At 34.7% G+C, this 18,221-nt stretch overlaps 2 long non-coding RNA genes across 3 annotated transcripts in view; one reads left to right on the top strand and one right to left on the bottom strand.

The window, feature by feature from the left end:
* LOC134736397 (uncharacterized) overlaps positions 1–18,221 on the bottom strand; it is a 77,175-nt gene that overhangs the window by 12,867 nt on the left and 46,087 nt on the right. The gene's annotated exons all lie outside the window — the stretch shown is intronic.
* Positions 1,246–18,144, top strand: LOC134736398 (uncharacterized). Of its 2 annotated transcripts, none has more exons than XR_010120399.1 (6): positions 1,246–1,480; positions 5,885–5,978; positions 9,473–9,568; positions 11,268–11,402; positions 14,513–14,628; positions 17,815–18,144. It is a non-coding gene; the product is annotated as an uncharacterized lncRNA (long non-coding RNA). The 2 variants fall into 2 exon arrangements; XR_010120398.1 differs by lacking the exon at positions 1,246–1,480 and adding an exon at positions 4,906–5,098.

Genomic DNA, 18,221 nt, shown 5'->3' with positions numbered 1-18,221 from the left:
TTGAAGGAAAATATTTCTAATGCTCTAGACAACAAAAAAAAGATTGAGATGTTATATGCTATTTTATCCATTTTAATTTCAACATACCTCATTAAAGAGACAGTATGATAACACGATGCTTTTTAGTGAAAATATGTACATGAGTATTAGAGCATTCAGGAAGATGATCCCTGTTCCACACTTCATCAAAACCCAGCAGTAAAGGAAAATGTAAAGTTTTAATCTAAAATAAAAATGTGAGTCTGTACAGGACAGACAATTATGTAGAAAACTAAGCGGAAGCATTAACAATTTCTTATACCCACCCCTACTTCAGCAATTTATCTTCATTTTTGTAATGCTAAGAATTTGTACAGGATCATAATTCAGTAGTTTCAAATATTTCTAACTCCGAGGTGACATGTTTGCCACACATCTCAATAGCCCATGTCAGCACCGGAAATTGGCCAAGACCTACCAATAACCAGAAACAGATTTGAAGTAAATGCTTCTCTCAGATCTGTATGGCACATGTTGTCCTCAATATTCTTTCCCTTGACATGTGACAAATTTGCAAATTCTGCATTTTTAGATTCACATGGAAGAGCCAGTAAAACACTGGCAGTGAGATCCAATAAGCATATCTAAGAACACTTTGTTCTGAAAGTATAAAGCAAAAAATATAACTCTGCTTCTCTGTCAAGATATGTGACGTCATTTAAAGCAAAATTAGTGTTTTGAGAAGTGGTTTCAAGGTATATTTATCTGAATGCATTTGATCGAGGAACGCAGCTTACTAAAAACTTATTTTAAAAATGAGATGTTCAAAAAGAACATTTTCTCCTCATAAGATTTGTATTGGTCTGAACTGTAAAATATTAAATAATGGTAGAAAACACTCCACCTGGTGGTAGAAGAAAAAGGGTAGCAGCTCTCTGCAAAAGATCCTCAGACAAAAAGATGGAGTGAATGAACAGGATACAAGTCTAGCTAGAAACTGTGTCAGATACTCCACTGCAGTTGGTAAGCATCTTAAAAGCAAAATCCAGACAGAATCTGTGTGTCTATAAATCTTTCCACCCCTTTCCATTACTAGGTGGGTACTGTTGGCTCTAAGCCATCTGATTTTACTATGATTTATTAACTGCTATGCATTATATATGAGATTCAGGTTTGCTGAAGAGTTACCCTTATGGTCATTGTTGCATACAAATCAGCTACTGTTAGAGAGGTTTATTGCATCATTTTATGCTGCTAGCACTTCTGTTAAGCAGTGGTATAATATGTAACTGGAAAAGAAAATCCCTCCTGTTATATTTTCCCATATACGTTACTAGCACATGCAATGCATGTTAAGAACAATAGTCTTTTGTTCTGTTCTGTTTATGAAAAGAAGAAAAAGCATCCAGAACAATGGGTGAGAAGAAATAAAAACCTGTCGCCTAAATCAAGGGATTGGTATTCTCCAAATCATTGCTAACGCATTGAGCCATTTTCTCTGGTAAGACCAATGAAACGTGAGAAAGAACAATAATGTGAGCAAAACCAATTTACTCTTGGTAGGAAATTGGAAAAAACGTAGCAGAGATCTAAGCAGATCTGTCTCTGAAATAAGCTACCACAAAACAGTATTTCCACACTCTTTTTACATTGAGACATTTGATTAACTAAGTAATTCAACTCGAATTTCTAGTCCAGCTCTCAGTACAATGACTTGACAGCTTGCCTTTAGCACTTCGCTTGCATATTTGCTCATAGCTGGCATAAACAATCAAGACAAAAGCAACACATTACCTAAATGGTCTTGGTTTACCTGCAACAAAAGGCAGAATGGATATTGTCTTACATACCCAGCAGAAAGGGAAAAGGCATGGCTGACCATATTTTTTTTTTTAAAGCAGGGGAAGAAGGGCTGTTTTCCTTCCTTTCTGAAATTTTGCCATGTTACTATAACTGCAAGCATTGCTGTCAACTTCAATGTGGCATATGTTATTAAGTGTTTCTGAAGAAAGACATTAGTATTAGGTAACAGCATTATGACTAAGAAGAATGAGTCAAATATTCTGCACTCTCAGCTTTAGTAAGACTTCTGCAGGCGTACTAGAAACATCTACTGAGATATATGTAAAATGACTTTAGAATCTCAACAATGTAGATATAAATAAATGTTTGTATTTCTGTTTTAAAATTTTTGTGTAAGTCATCCTTGAATGCATTTCCTAATATTTTTAAATAGCTTGATTTCCTCTTAACTAATTGAGTGGCATGGTGAAAAAGTTTTCAATGTAGTTTAGTATAAAACCATTTATTGGATTCCCACTGTGTGCATACTGATAACTTTTAAGCATAACAGAGATGAATTGTTGTTAGTTGAGCTTACAGTTTCTTAATGTCTTCAAGTCTCTGATTTTTATAGAAATTTTCCATGTATAATGACTTTTATCTCACAAAAACTGCCAGAGAGAGGAGATGCTTAGAAGGAAAATGAGACCTTGAAGAAGGAGAGGGCAGACATCATGAACCAAGAGAGTAAATTGTTCTCCTGCATGGGTAACTTTGAAAAGTATCAATGATAGGTTATACTAAAAAAAAATCCATATTCTATGATGTCGTCAATGCCTTGAAACTCAAGACTTTTCCAGTTTCCTGAATCAATGGCTTGAGAAATGCCCTAAATACAGGGTCACAATTTTGTGTGATAACCATCCCATATCCCCCCTCTGCCCCCCGAAATTTTCCTTTAAGGGGGATATTGCTTTCCTTCCTAAAGGGTATATGATTCGGAGATGTGGAAAACGCATCTCCTGAAAATAAACTATTAATTGGCATATGATATTATTATAACACTTTATTTTTCTTTGGAAAAAAACCTAAAACCAAAGAATTACCAATTTTTAAACGATTTTCAAAATGAGTAACTGAAAAATCTCAGAAGCAACCCCCAAACTATTGCATCACGCAGTTTGTGGGTATTTTAGTGTCTTTTTAAAAATCAGTGTGTATGAACTCTATTTTCTGGGTGACTAACATTAATTGAAATGAACTGCACAATCAGAGAGTGAAGATAAATATGCACCGCTTATTCCAGTTTTTCTTTTTTCCAATGACACTATTTAGACTGATAAACATCACTTGGCCTTGGCAATCTAGACGCACAGGCCTGTGAATAAGCCCTAATTAAGTTAAGTGGTATCTCTCCAAGGACATCTGCTACCAAAAGTTTCAAATATCCACAACAAAACATAATATTCCTACCTCCAGAAACATGATTAATATAGAAACATTTTTCTCCAAAAGGGTAAAGTTACGATTTGAGATATTGCTTCTACTATTTTAGAGCTACAAAACTTCCAGTCTTATGTCACTTTTTTCTTTTTTGTTTCAGTTATTTACGTCGTCTTACTCCACACACAGTTTGACAGGTATAATTAAAATGAATGTAAACAATCAAACAGAAAAGCATTATTATGCAGTAGAGGCTGGAAGAAAATTCTAAGATTTTTTTTTTTCTCTTTGATGAGGAAGTGGCTTAGTTAAACTTTCCCTCGACCTCTATTGATTTATGATACACTTCCTTTCAGATGGTGTCTCTACAAAGCAAAGTGAAATGGACGGTTTTCCAGCTAATTTGTTTTGTATGGACAGCCAAGCTGGACACTTGCAGACCACAAAGTCTATGAATGAGAACCTGGGAGCTGACATGAGAAGAATTGAGCTGGAGCCTTTTGCCATCACTGAATAAGTAACTTACCCTCTTGAATCCTTACCTGTACAACTGGCATAAGACACCACCCTGCCTTTCACATAGCTTGTGATCTAATAAGATAATGCTTATGTACCTGTTTTAATATAAATAGACTGATACTAAAATGGCATATAACACAATCATTTTTACTACATCAGTCTTCATTATAAATTATTTTATATGTATTGATAGGACTGAGTTGCTAGATTTTCAATGAATGTTTGGTGACTTACACCAAGATAATTCAAGCATTTTTAATATTTATACAGTTTATTTTTCATATTTCTGATGATGAAAGATAGATTATTTTGTCTAATGTTATTAAAGCTGGATGTACACAAGTTTTCACATTTTCTGATAAAAAAAGATTTTAAAAGAAAAAAATGTTAATCAAATGCCTGTATGGGTAGAAGTAAAATTTTTGTTGTGGCAAAGTTAAAGGGCACCTCTCTCAACAACACTGAATTTTTGCAAACACTGAGTATTTACTTGGTTCAGCCAATGTTAGTTGTAAGTTTAAGGTAATTATAGTACTTCAGTGGTATAGAGGAGGATAGTTATTACAAATTGGGGGAGAAGGAAAGGAACTTCAGTGGTCTCGGAAAATTTAAGACAGAATTTGACGTTTCTTGTTTTTTTAAAAACATGATGCCCCATCATCCTTTGATCCACCAGTAAGAATATGAAGCTGCATCCCGCAAGCTACATAGCATAAGGTGATTTAACGCATTGCCTATATTTTATATTATACTACAATGCAGCTTACGCATACTCAAAACAATTGTTAGGCTACAGCTTTGTCACATTGTGCATTATTTACAATCACTTGTAAATCCAGAAAAATACACACGCAGAGAAATGAAAGCAGGAGGTAGAGATTGTTTTAATGTGATTATATTGGCATCTGATATGATAGTGCTTTGGACCATATTGACATGAGTGAGGATTCTATGTAGCAACTGTTCAATACCATCCGTTGGACTTCTCTGATAGACCACTTAACTATCTCAGCTTTTCCAGTGATCATCTCATTTATCTAGGATTATTGCACTGAATTTACTGTTTGGTTTTCTTCCAGAACTGAAATGTCAAGTCCAGTGTCATGTATGCAGTAGCTTTGTGCTGTGAGAGCTTCACAGATCCCCCAAAAGCTGCTAGCAGTTGATCTTTGGATAGAGCTAGAAATAAATAAATCCTCTTTAGCAGATCAATATTCATCCCATTTAATGCTTGATGTGAAACTTGTGGATTTGTGGTGGTAATGCTGATGTACAGCTAATCGTTGAAAATGGGCATTAGGGCTTTTATAGCATGGCAACATATTGTCAGGCAGGAAGGGAAAGAAGTAGAAAACACAGCCTGGAAAAAAATATGGTAAGTTTATATAAATTTGCTGCATATTCAGAATCCACTTGGGGGGTTTTACTATGCAATACTAGAAGCTAATAATGTGGACAACAAACAGATCTGCTCTGTAAAAGAAATCTCTGTGGCCTTCCTTGGTTTGCCACTCTTTGTTAGACTATGTATAAAAATGATGTATCTAACTCATTTTGAGACCCTAGTGTTAAAGAAATTGATACTGAAAATTTTTTTTGTTGATTGTTACAAGTTGCAATAATTACAGCACAAAAACCAGTTTTACATTAAAAACTATAACTTGGAGAAACAATGGAGTTTTCACACTAGAAATTCATGCTAAAAATTTTTAAAAATGAGAGTTTTATACTCAAAAGAATGGAGTATAAAACCATGTCCTGAATAAACTCAAACTGACAAGGAAGACATCCTGCTAGTGAGAGAAGTTTAAAATATGGCTAGTGCCAATGGTTTTTTTTTCTAGTCATTGGTGTGAGGGTCATGTCACACATTTCTTAGATTGCAAGGGTTAAATTTATCCTTTTCAATTCTACAATTTTATTTTTTGCTATAGATATATGATAATTCCTACTGTCATGGTGTTAGATAAAGCAAGTTGGCGTCCGGCATTCTTTGCATGCAATAACTTTTAGCCCAACCACATAAGCTGTAATACAGACACTTGTGGTCATCAATGGTATATTTTCAACCCATATTTCTTGATTATTAATTTAATATAATGCAAGCAAAATGTGCATATGATCCTTGTGTGAAAACTTTGACTTCTCAATGTTTTTACAGATTCAGGCTGCCCCTGCTGAATTTTAGAGAGCATCAAAACTTATTGGTTAAAGGGATGCCTTTATGAGTAAAACAAGACAAATATGCACTTACTGTAAGTATTGAAACTAGAGAACTGATATTGATTTGTTTTCCCTGGATTAATGATATTCTTTCTTAAATAGGTTACCTTTACATTTCCTGAGAAATGAAACATTATAATCTTTACATGGTGGGAGAGGTCGTTAAGCCTAAAATATGCAGAGTAACATCTGCTGGGTACAGATATTCGGGGGACTTCTCAGAAGTGTCAGCTTCCGTTGTGCAAGTCCTAAACTTTACAACTGATTAATATTTTCCCCTGGTAAGGGATCTTGGGCAGTCACAGTTCCCCTGGTTTGCAAAGGCTGACAGATGAGCAAGGAGGTCATGGTCACAAGATAATGTTTATCTGGTAAAGAGTAAATCAGTAAACAGAGGAGGAAAGGTATGTTTATGCTGGAGGCCATGAAAGTTGGGAAATAGTAATGTGCAAGGCAGAAGATAACAATTGGGAAAGTGTGTGGGTGTGGCTGCGATAGTATACACCTGTGAGTTCATGCACATACATGCAGAAATACATTCAGCTAATCTGGATATGCCAAGAGTCATAACAATATATGAATGTATAAGCACTGAGACACAATCCATTATGTTATGTGTTGATGTGTGTGAGTGCATATATACAAATGGGATATCTTAGTCCTCTTCTAGGGCTTGAAAAGACAAATGTATTTAAAAATATCTGTCCTGAAAGTAAAAATCTTAAAGTTTGTATTAATTCATGAATAACTGAATAAGAAACACAGAAGGTAGGGTGTCTTCTTTCTACCTTTATATTTTGAGGTTGATATCAGAGAAGATGAACAGCCTTTTGCTCTGCACAGCAAACCTTTTTAACCTGAAGAATGTTGGGCTGATTGACCTACTGTGACAATTCTCACATAGATCTAAAATGATACATAAGTCAAGGATTTTGTAATTTTCAATCCAGAAATTAAATATTTTCCTAGTTATGGACATTTCATTTATAGGAGATTATTATTAGGAACGTCACAGTTGGCACAATATTTGATATACTGGGTCATTAGAAAACTATTAAGCAATACTATTTCACAATAGTTATTCACTATATTTATTATTAATCACAATTAATAATGTAACCATTATTCACAATAGTTACATTCTCCCACTTGAGTTCTGGAAAGTACTATTCATGTAGCTTCTTAGGAATAAAGAAAAAATATGTCCCCAAGCACAAGTGGAACAACTTGCTTCATATTCTCCTCTCAGTTACCATGTTGCTCATCTAAAGAGGAGAAGATTTTGAAGCATTTTTTAAAAAGCAGATGTTACTAGGTTTACCATTTTCTGTGTGCTGGCTACTCAGAATCCAAGATACAAATGATGCATTTGCCCTTATAATTTCTTACTGATTTATTTAACAAATAGTTATTGAACACATTTTGTGAGCTAACCAAGATGTGGCTCTTGGTCAGGATGTCACACCTCTTATTTTCGCTTTTCCTTTAGTCCCTGAAACATTGGTATGTATGTGCATATTTTTCAGATGTCCATATTTGTCAACTGTAACAAATTATTTGTGGAGCAATATCAAGTATAAATAATACAAAGATGGTTGGGGTGGTGAATGGGTGAACAATCAAAACATATTCTATCAAGACATGCATATGGATACACGGATATATAGATAGCCAGTGGGTAGTGTGAAGAGACTTATGTTATTATGGGTTCCTGGCTACTCACAAACTGCAGAGCTTTGCCAATTCTCCTAGATCAGAACCCACTAGGTGAGCAACAGACTACATTCTTCTATGGGAAACAAAAACTATCCAGGCTGCACTACCTACAGAAAGAAGCAGGGTCAACTTCCTAAATTAGAGAAAATAAGACCTAAATTTTTACTAGAAATTAAGTAATTTGAGTACCACCCACATATAGGTAGAAAGGTAAAGGGAAAATTCAATAATTCAGAAACTCTCTTTAGAGAGGGCTAGAGAGGAAAAATGTATCTAGAATACATTTATATTGTTCAGAATATGTGTGCTTATTACAGAACTGAAAATCAGGTTATATTCAGGGAGTAAGCCCTTCAGCCCATCTCTCTGGAATGAAAGGCTTCAAAGGTAATATATTACCCTGAGCAATGTATTGTTTGATAATGTGTCTTCCAGGGGATTTAGAATCATTAAATGATGGAATCACATAATTTTATGTGGGGTTGGGATTCAACCAACCCCACATAAAATTAGTTGGGGTTCAACTTTCTAAAAGTTCTAATCAAACCAGTGGTGAAATCATGATAGTGAGGTGAGAACTAGGATTGTTTCTCACCAATATTTCAGACTGAATTTCTCACTCATTTCAGACCAAATGAGTCCATTTTCTAGAAGGGTTTCTATTGTGAAATGTCTTCCACGGACTAATGTACACAAGGGAGACTTGGCCTTGTGAGTCACTGGCAGACGGATGCTTTATCAGTGTATTTTGTCTGTGCAAATATAATTTATCATATTTTAACTAAAATTTGCCAGAAGAAATACTATTTAAATGTGGAAGTTCATCACTTTACCTCACTTCCACTAATCCTTGTTAAAATATTATAAATAACATAGAGCTTAGAGTTGCAAAACAGAGACCTAACAAGACTTAACCAAAAATCTTTTGTAAAAGATTCAAGTAAAACCTTACAACAGATAACTAAACCAACATGCTTTGATCCACATGAATTATCTATAGTCTTTATCCTTATCTTTAAAAAATGGGGAAGAAAAAATCCTCATATTTTAAGCAGATTATTTTATAGAGGCTTTTCTCAAAAAAAAAAGAAAGAAAGAAAGAAAATGTCCTTTGAGATTTCAAGATATTTCTATAAGTAACTCTTTTCTAAAGAGAGTTTGATTTGCTCTAGTTTTATGAATCTGCAAGGCCTTTTCATTGCTGGAATATGCACAGGTTACTTGCAAAGCTCCTTGCAAAGATCTGTGCCCTCTTTTTATAAAGACAATGAATGAAGAATTTTATACCACAGACAATGAGCGAGAGACAGGAAGACACTTTGATGTTCAAATAATTCGACAAGTTTTGGCATTCTTAAAAAATAATGAAAAGGATCTTTGCCGAAATTTTATTTTGTTTTTGTTCTGTCTTCAGTTCAATAGGCGGGTTCAGGCAGGAAGTACAGCCTGAGCGACTCAGCCAGATCTAGAGGGATTAGTTACAGCAAGAAGGCTGTTGTGTGAATCTGAGTCACTTTTTTTTTCTTTTATAGCAATTCCAAAGAAAAATTCACACAAACATAAGCGTGCCCAGTCCTATCTTTATGATACCTATATCTGGTCAAAACTTTAGGTGATTTTAACATAAAATCACCTAAAAATCATTTGCAACTTTTTGTAATTATCATTGTATGGCAATGCTTTATTGGACTCTATAGACACAGGATTTTTTTATTTCTGAATAAAATCTGATTTTAGTCATAATATTACATAAAATATTTAGTTTGGTTTGGGCTTTGTGCTTTCTCACTATGGTGTCAATTGTTTTGAGAGGTAAGCAATTTGTAAGGACTGGAAGTAGAAATCAAGGAACCAAGACAAGAAGGCTGTCCTATCAGCTTCAAGAACAACTAAGAGGATGTTAAAGGTGATGTTGTGATCTAAATTTTCTACATGCTTTGTAACTGAACTATGTGTGAAATAAAAATTAATTTTCAAAAATATAAGTTTCTAATTAATATTATTCCAACTTGGGGGAATAAAATCCATCCTTTGAAATCTACCAAAATAAAAAATCTGTTCTAAAATATTAGTGAAGATTTTTGTCTGCTATGTCTAAAATTGCGTTACTCACTGAAGTTTACCGTTTTATCTTCTGCACACCAAGTAACCCTCAAAGTCTAGAGCAGGCATCAGGCAAATGAACCAACTTAATTAAAAAGTTAATTCTCCAAATTTTAAGCCCTATTTTTTTTCACATTGTGTTTTTATTGTATTTGTTTGGAATGTTCTCTGACTACGGGGTCATGGATTATAACATTTTAATGGTAAGCAAATCAATGTAATAGTTTTATAATATTTTTTCCAAATTTTGGTCCCAGACTATTTTACAAATATAGCAATGTCAGTGGTACAAAGAATGCTTATATTCAAAACCTCATGTTACAGAAAGAGCTTAGAACATTGGTTTTCTCCCACGAAAACCCCACCACTGATAATGTTAGGAGTAACCCAAAAGATCAGACAACATATCCATTTAATGTATATACTGCATAGAACATTTCTTTTTTCTGCCTCATCATCATTTACCCATTAACTAAAATTCCATAGTTAATCATTAGTTATCAACACTTAGAAAACTCACTTGGCCAATTAATAAAAACAGCTCTATTATTGTTGTTGCAAAAGCTTGAATATCCCATTTATTAATATGCACTACTAAAATGGAGCTGATAAATTTTAACATTTCAAGAATTTCCAAAATTTTGTTTGAAATTGTGGTTTGTGTTTGACTTGAAGGTATAAAGGCCAACAAAATTTGTTAATATGTGGCATTCGGGCAAACCCTGATAGGAAAGTAAAGAATGAGAATATTCACTGGAAATTAAAATGCATACTAGTTGTAATTTGCTAACTGCTTTGCTACAGAAATTGGACAATATTCGGTATGTAGCAAGATACATGGCAAGCTAAAAACACTTTTTTGGCAATTACCCTGCTATTTAATATAAAAGTAATTTTAGAAAAAATAATTATCAAGGTAATTGCCTCAATATGTATCTCTGCATGTGCAGAAACACATGATCTCATTTATTTTGATTCTGTTAGATAACTAGGCAAACTCTTAAGAGTTTACCAAAACCTATTCTCTGTCTTCACTTAAAATGAAGTAAAAAAAGTATAATGAAAATAACTTGGATCAAAGATAGTTGTAGGAGCCAAGCAAGCAGTGTCTTCTTCTTCCTTCCCTCTTTCCCATCTAGCATACACACACACGCACACCCACACGCACAAAGACACATGCACTCACATCCCGAGTATTTTGATTCTTTAAACTAATCACCATTGTTCACAGTTTCAGTGGCTATGTGTCATTCTCGCCTATTACTGTACAATGCGCAGGTACTATTTGATTTTATTTGCCTACCTGGTCATTTTAGAAGTAACATTTGTTAGGAACTATAGAAGCATTTAAGTCTTGCTCAACTTGTTTGCTATCTTTTCTTGTAATCTTGTGGGTAGTTAATCTGGAACTGCAATATTATGCAATAATATTTAGAATGTAATTGCACAACAATTGTGACATTTGGGGTCAACGCATTGACATCTGTTTTCTGGTCTAAAAGGACAGCAGAGGGAGCCCCTGCATGACTTAAGAAAACCGAAGGCAGGCAGAACAGAGACTTTTTAGGATGCGAAGTTATGCATGGTGCCCTCTACTGGAGTCACTGGTAAAGAGTTTTGATTCCAAAAAGAAATTCGTAAGCACTGAATTCCAAACTTGATCACAGCATACTTTACTACCAGTCATCATAAGGGGTGTAGCAGTATGTTCAAAATAAAATTGATTTTAATTACTTTTGATTTGAAAAATAAATATAGGCTTTACATTTCTTACATGAAGTTTGGGGTTGAGAAATCAAATTTCTGTGGAAATTCCACTTTTCCAAAATTTCTATCATTCTGAATTGTCACATTAGTTTCTCTCCATGACTATATAACTCCTATATATTTAGAATCCTAATATGAACTGTACAAACCATGCCATTCATGTGACAATAATGTAAGTGTAGCATTGTAATGTGAAATAATTTTGCAGTGAGTGAAATAATTCATTTAAGAGAATTCTAAATCAAGGGTTGTACTGACCGACACAGTTAAAAAATGTATTTTTTCTTTGTGATAGTTCAGCAATAATCCCATTACTAAATATTATTTCAATTTCTACTTGCTTTTCAATTCCTTTGAAGAACCATTCGAAAGTAAATATCTTTTATTTTAGAGTGATTGGTAATAAAATTACTTTAAATTTCACTGTAAATATAAAATTACTAATTATAAATAACTAATTATTTGCACTGAGAACCAACAAATTTCTAGACACTTTTTATAATATTATGTTGGACGTGTAATCGTTTGCAAATAAGTCCACTTTTGCCAACCACTTGTCAGTTAATTCTGTCTGTTATGTTTAAATACCATGTAGGAAAGTATTAGTGTACTTTGATTTAAAACTATAATAATCTTGAAAAATAATGTTCTTCATTAATATTTTATGATGATCTTGTGACTATTAAAATGATCAGTTTATATGAAATAAACCAGATATTTAGCAGCAAATAATTTATGTGATATTTTGCTTCCAGTTTTGACTGGACTGGTCATTTTGGGATTAAGCATTTTTAGCCTAAATTTATGACATCTCTTTCAAATTTCAGAAAGAAGAGTTTGTCTAGGCATACATTACTCTGTGCTTTGTGAAATTTATATTAAGAATATAAATTATAAATTTTTGAAATTTATATTTAAAAGTCTACTTATTTTATAATACTTCACAAACTTCATGATTCTTATATTGTAAATTATAGGGCAGAAATTTAATCTTATTACTATATTCCTCTTATTACCCTTAGCTTTTTCTAACAGTTAAAATACCAATAAACTAAGAATTAATGCAAAATACATAAAATTATATAATAATATCACACAATCCACTTTAATTGAAGACTTATTTTTGATGTACATTAAATAGCATGTACAGATTATAAAGATGAGGAATTAAAATTTGGTAACCATGGTTAATTTGCCAAGGACAAATTAATTGTGAGTGAGCAAGGATAAAACTCATTCTGACACTAGAGTTTGCCTTCTAAATCTTCCACATCCAAACATTACAACTGAAAGGAGTGGGGAAAGAATTCATTTTATAGAAATGTCCATTACAGTTAATTCCATTGGAAAATATTTAATTTGATCTTGAATATATCATTTGAAAAAGTTCCGCACCTTGAAAGGAGTATTGTTTTATTTAACAAAAGGAACTATCTAAAGAATGAATCTTATATTAAATTCAAAGGAGTGGAATATACAACACACAATTGTAACCAAACACAGCAGTTGTGACCAGTTAATGGGAAAAATTTCAGCATAGTCACCATACATTTTTAAAAAGAGGGAGAGAAGCCAGTGTTCATCTTCATCCAACCTAGCATCACCCAAAGAAAATTTATGAGGTTGGCTGGGCGGTGGCTCATGCCTGTAATCTCAGCCCTTTAGGAGGCTGAGGCGGGTGGATCACATGAGGTCAAGAGTTCAAGACCAACCTGACCAACATGGTGAAACCCCATTTCTACTAAAAAAAAAAATACAAAATTGGCTGGGCATGGTAGTTAACGCCTGTAATTCCAGCTACTTGGGAGGCTGAGGCAGGAGAATCGCCTGAACCCAGGAGGCAGAGGTTGCAGTGAGCCAAGATCGCACCACTGCACCCCAGCCTGGGCAACAAGAGCAAAATTGCTTCTCAAAAAAAAAAAAAAAAAAACAGAAATCAGAAATTTATGAGCTCCTATGTTCTGAGCAGTTTAAATGCTTTAGTTTTATTAATTTAACCCCCAAACAATCCTGAAGGTCATTATTACCCCATTTTTTCCAGATAAGACAACTAAAGTACAAATTTTTTTTAAATGGCCACATTGAATAACTTAAACTAGTATTCAAGCCCAAGTCTGACTCTAGAGCTCTTGCTCTATTATAATTTCATCATAATTATTTTTAAGAAGTGCCTATTATTGAAGTTTTAATCTCAAAACTTCTGAATTATAAAACACAGTAAATAAATTATAGTAAAACCTAATTTATGCTGTAGCATTCCACAGCTAGTGTATGTCTCAAAAAAGAATCTATACTGAGACTACTGAGGCTATAAGTCAAATGGCTTTCTTTCTGACAACATCATAAACTTCATCTGGAATCTGAAAATAAAGCCGCTCTTTTCCTCTTGCACTGTCATTAGTCATATAGTTTTTTTTCTTCGGACTTGGAGGTAGGACAAGGTGGAAAACTCCACAGTCTACTTGAGAGAAACAGCCCATTAGGGGAAAGACCTGGATAGTTCTAGTCAGGTTAACTCTTTCCAAAACAATTTTTTTTTTCTTTTGAGTAATATTTCTGCTTTGAAATCTTCCCCCAAGGCTAGTGCAAAGTGGAGAGACGACTAATATTTTTGCAAATGACTTTTCATGAAACAGACATTCTAATTCCTGCTTACCTCTTTAGTTTTTTCTCTAGTTTCTGATTGCTCAGTCTTGAATCCTGGATCTCTCACTTACTAGTTCTATGAGCATAAGAAAGTATTTAATTTCTCCCTATAACAGCTTCCTCATCTGTACATTAAAGGTAGAAACAGTATATATTTGATAAAGTTACTATAAGGGTTAAGTGAGGTAGACATGTAAAATGCTTAAAATAGTTTTCAGCATTTAGCAATGCTCACTCAATAAATATTAAATATGTTTTAAAATTGGAAGAACCAAGATTTGCAGTGTAATTAAAAAATCCATATATGAATACAAAATTTTTTAAATATTTTCAGACATAGAATTTGTTCTTGTTCCATTGTATTGGTGAAGAAACTGAAGTTCAAAGTAATTGGCAGGACATACTACTTTAGACAGTTGGGAGTAGAGGCCTATGGATACCCAGCAACAGGTACAGACTAATTAGTGGGTACTTCCAAAGAATGATTTTTTTTTCTTTGTTGATGAGAGAGATACATGCTATGTCTTCAGTTGTCCATATTTTAAAAATAATTTGATATTTCTCCTTATTCAGATAATATTATCTTATGTGGAAATCATCCCCGCCCCCCCTTTTTTTTTTTTGAGATCCAGTCTCGCTGTCTCCCAGGCTGGAGTGCAGTGGCGTGGTCTCAGCTCACTGCAAGCTCCGCTTCCGGGTTCACACCATTCTCCTGCCTCAGCCTCCCGAGTAGCTGGGACTACAGGCGCCCGCCACCTTGCCTGGCTAATTTTTTGTATTTTTAGTAGAGACGGGGTTTCACCGTGTTAGCCAGGGTGGTCTCGATCTCCTGACCTCGTGATCCACCTGCTCATTCCCCTTCTTTAGTGGGAGAAAAGAAACGTGCATTTAGATCTACAAATATTTTTGTGTGTGTTTGTGTATATATACACAAATACATATATTCAGATATAAGTTCTAGCCTCATGAGTGTCATCTATCTGTAGAAGAGAGTATTTATAGAGGTTTGGCCTTGACAGTTGCAGATGTCAAAACAAAAACTACTCTCAGCTATAGTCAGAGACCAGATTAATGCAATATCTAAATTTGGCTAGCCAAAAACCCAGTGTTCTCGAATTCTTCCGTGTAACTTGTGTTATGGCCTTAGATAACCTGGTGGCAATTTAAAGAACATCAGTTATAAAGCCACACAGGTAGAAGTTCAAATCTTGAATCCACCACTTACTATATACAAAGCTAATGGTATATTTTGGGGCAAATTATTTAACCTCCAAGGGCTGCAGTTTCTTTGCCAACAATCCATGCCTCATAGGAACACTAAATGTGAGCATGTGCCTAAGACACATATTACAGAGCCGGCAGATGATAGCTGTTGGAATTTGAGTTGATTTAAGCATTAAAGAGCAGGTTGAGGTAGAACATCCCAAACATGAGATTCTTTAAGTCTATGAATCTTTGAGTCCTGACATGGAGCTTTCTATCTAAACTCAAAATGTATGCCTACCTTGTGTAATTTAAAATCCCCACTCTGCATGTGATGAATAGAATCATCCAGATGTGGTTGGTAAATTACAAAAAATCACTTAGTCCTTTCTGCTGAGAGAGGTAAAGAGGTTGTCCCAAATATCATATTTGCCAAATATTATGCTTATTGCTTTATTAAATTTATCCCTGCTGATGTATTCATGTAAGTAAAGCATCCAAGCTGCTTCATCGCTGATGTATCAGCAGAAACAGCAATATCAACAAAATAACTCTATGCAATTATATTCTCTCCCATACTCAAATTAACCCAAGGATTTTTGGATACCATGAAGAAATGTACATACATGGATTAATATGGCTTCTCTGATCAATAGATGTAATGGGCTTGGGCGGGGAGGAGAAGAAGTGTGTGTCAGGAGGGAGGAAAATTTCTCTGGGATTCTTCCCATAATTTTTAAAACACTTAATAGCCAAAGGGGTTATCTTTATTTCAAAACTCTCTAGTAAGTATAATTAGATATTGAGGCCTTGGAACATGCTGCAGTCTACAAGAATAAAGTATAGGCATTTTCTACCTATTTGTCTGGAACTTGAAAAATCTTTTATTTCAGCCCAGAGGGCAAAACAGGAAGACAGAGTTTGCTACCCAGGAAAATTATTAGGTACTTGTCAATTTCTTCTTGATCCTCTAATAATCGCTAATGGTTATTGAACTTATTGCTGACATTACGGAATGTTACCTAAGAGAAAAAACAATCTTTCTTGATTCCTTTGTTGACAAGATATAGTGTTAAGTAAAAAGTTGATCCAATAATCCCCATTTTAGCTTAAAAATGTATTAATTCTCAATCAAAATAGCAATTTGAAACTTTGCCTTGACCAACTTCACATCATATATATATTATGAAAAAGTAAGAAGGAGGCCGGGAGCGGTGTCTCACACCAGTAATTCCAGCATTTTGTGAGGCCAAGGCAGGCAGATCATGAGGTCAGGAGTTTGAGACCAGCCTGGCCACCATGGTGAAACCCCATTTCTACTAAAAACACAAAAATTAGCCAGGTGCGATGACAGTCGCCTACAATCCCAGCTACTCAGGAGGCTGAGGCAAGAGAATTGCTTGAACCCAGGAAGCAGAAGTTGCAGTGAGCCAAGATCATGCCACTGCACTCCAGCTTGGGTGACAGAGCAAGACTCTGTCTCAGGGGAAAAAAAAAAAAGTAAGAAGGAAAGAAAACAGGGAAGGAATGGGAAGGGGGAATAAGAAGGAAAAGGAAACTGATACATAGGTCTGAAGTATAATTGTTTGTGAAAGTATCACTGAAACACATTTCATTCCAAACTTCTTTATATTATTATTTCTTATCTTAAAATATTTCCTTTTACTTATTAACAAAACATTTCCATTTTCAAAAACCAGTTTATTTACTCTAAGGCTAAGATACAAGGATGCTTCTCCACTGTCATTTCTTACTACTATTATACTTTTTTTGTTCTTTTATATTTTTACCCCTAGGCTAGGGATAAGAGTGGAGATCTGAATACAAGAAACTAGTATTCAGGATACGGGTCCTGGTTGTGATTCTCTCCTAATCCTTCGCGTGACTGGAGTTATGTCGTGTGACTCTCATAAACAACGTTTTCGCCGGGCGCGGTGGCTCACGCTTGTAATCCCAGCACTTTGGGAGGCCGAGGCGGGCGGATCACGAGGTCAGGAGATCGAGACCACGGTGAAACCCCGTCTCTACTAAAAATACAAAAAATTAGCCGGGCGCAGTGGCTGGCGCCTGTAGTCCCAGCTACTCGGAGAGGCTGAGGCGGGAGAATGGCGTGAACCCGGGAGGCAGAGCTTGCAGTGAGCCGAGATTGCGCCACTGCACTCCAGCCTGGGTGACAGAGCGAGACTCCGTCTCAGAAAAAAAAAAAAAAAAAAAAAAAAAAAAAAAAACGTTTTCCTTCTTTGTACGTAATAGTTGGCAGAAGTGGTTATGTCCTTGCCACAAGGAAAAAGTCTCATGAGATGATTAATCTAAAATTTATTTTAGAAATATAAAGGACTTTATGAATTCAAGGCAGTATATTAAGAAAATATCCTCTCAAACAATGAACCAATGAGATTGGCAAAGATCTTGACTTTCCTGATTTTCATTTAGATTCTTAACGTCTCAGTCCATTGATATATTCAAAGCCCTACTCTTCTGGAAAATATCATAAGATTTGAAAAATATGGCTGCAAAGAGCAAAAGAAGATTTGCGTCTCAATAGAAAAGATCTACAGATTGAATACGGCATAGAAAACAATTTATTCACCTTACAAAGATGAAAGGATGAAAAGGCCCTGAGCAGTAATAAAACTTCTCCACTTTGGGGAGGGCCTCAAGAGGCTGTCTTATCACACTTGGTAGTTGGAAAAGTATCCGTAATCTCAAAGAAAACTTTAAATATTGTCCAAGGAAAATATCTAAACACATCTTAAAATGCCACTGTTTTTTATTCTTTTGCCTTCAGTGAAAGTATCTTTGCCCATCCTTTTACATGAGAAAAATCCATTTAGAATTAG

Source organism: Symphalangus syndactylus, chromosome 4 (assembly GCF_028878055.3).
Source record: "Symphalangus syndactylus isolate Jambi chromosome 4, NHGRI_mSymSyn1-v2.1_pri, whole genome shotgun sequence".
NCBI classification, from domain to species: domain Eukaryota; kingdom Metazoa; phylum Chordata; class Mammalia; order Primates; family Hylobatidae; genus Symphalangus; species Symphalangus syndactylus.
This window is presented reverse-complemented; position numbering and strand designations above follow the sequence as displayed.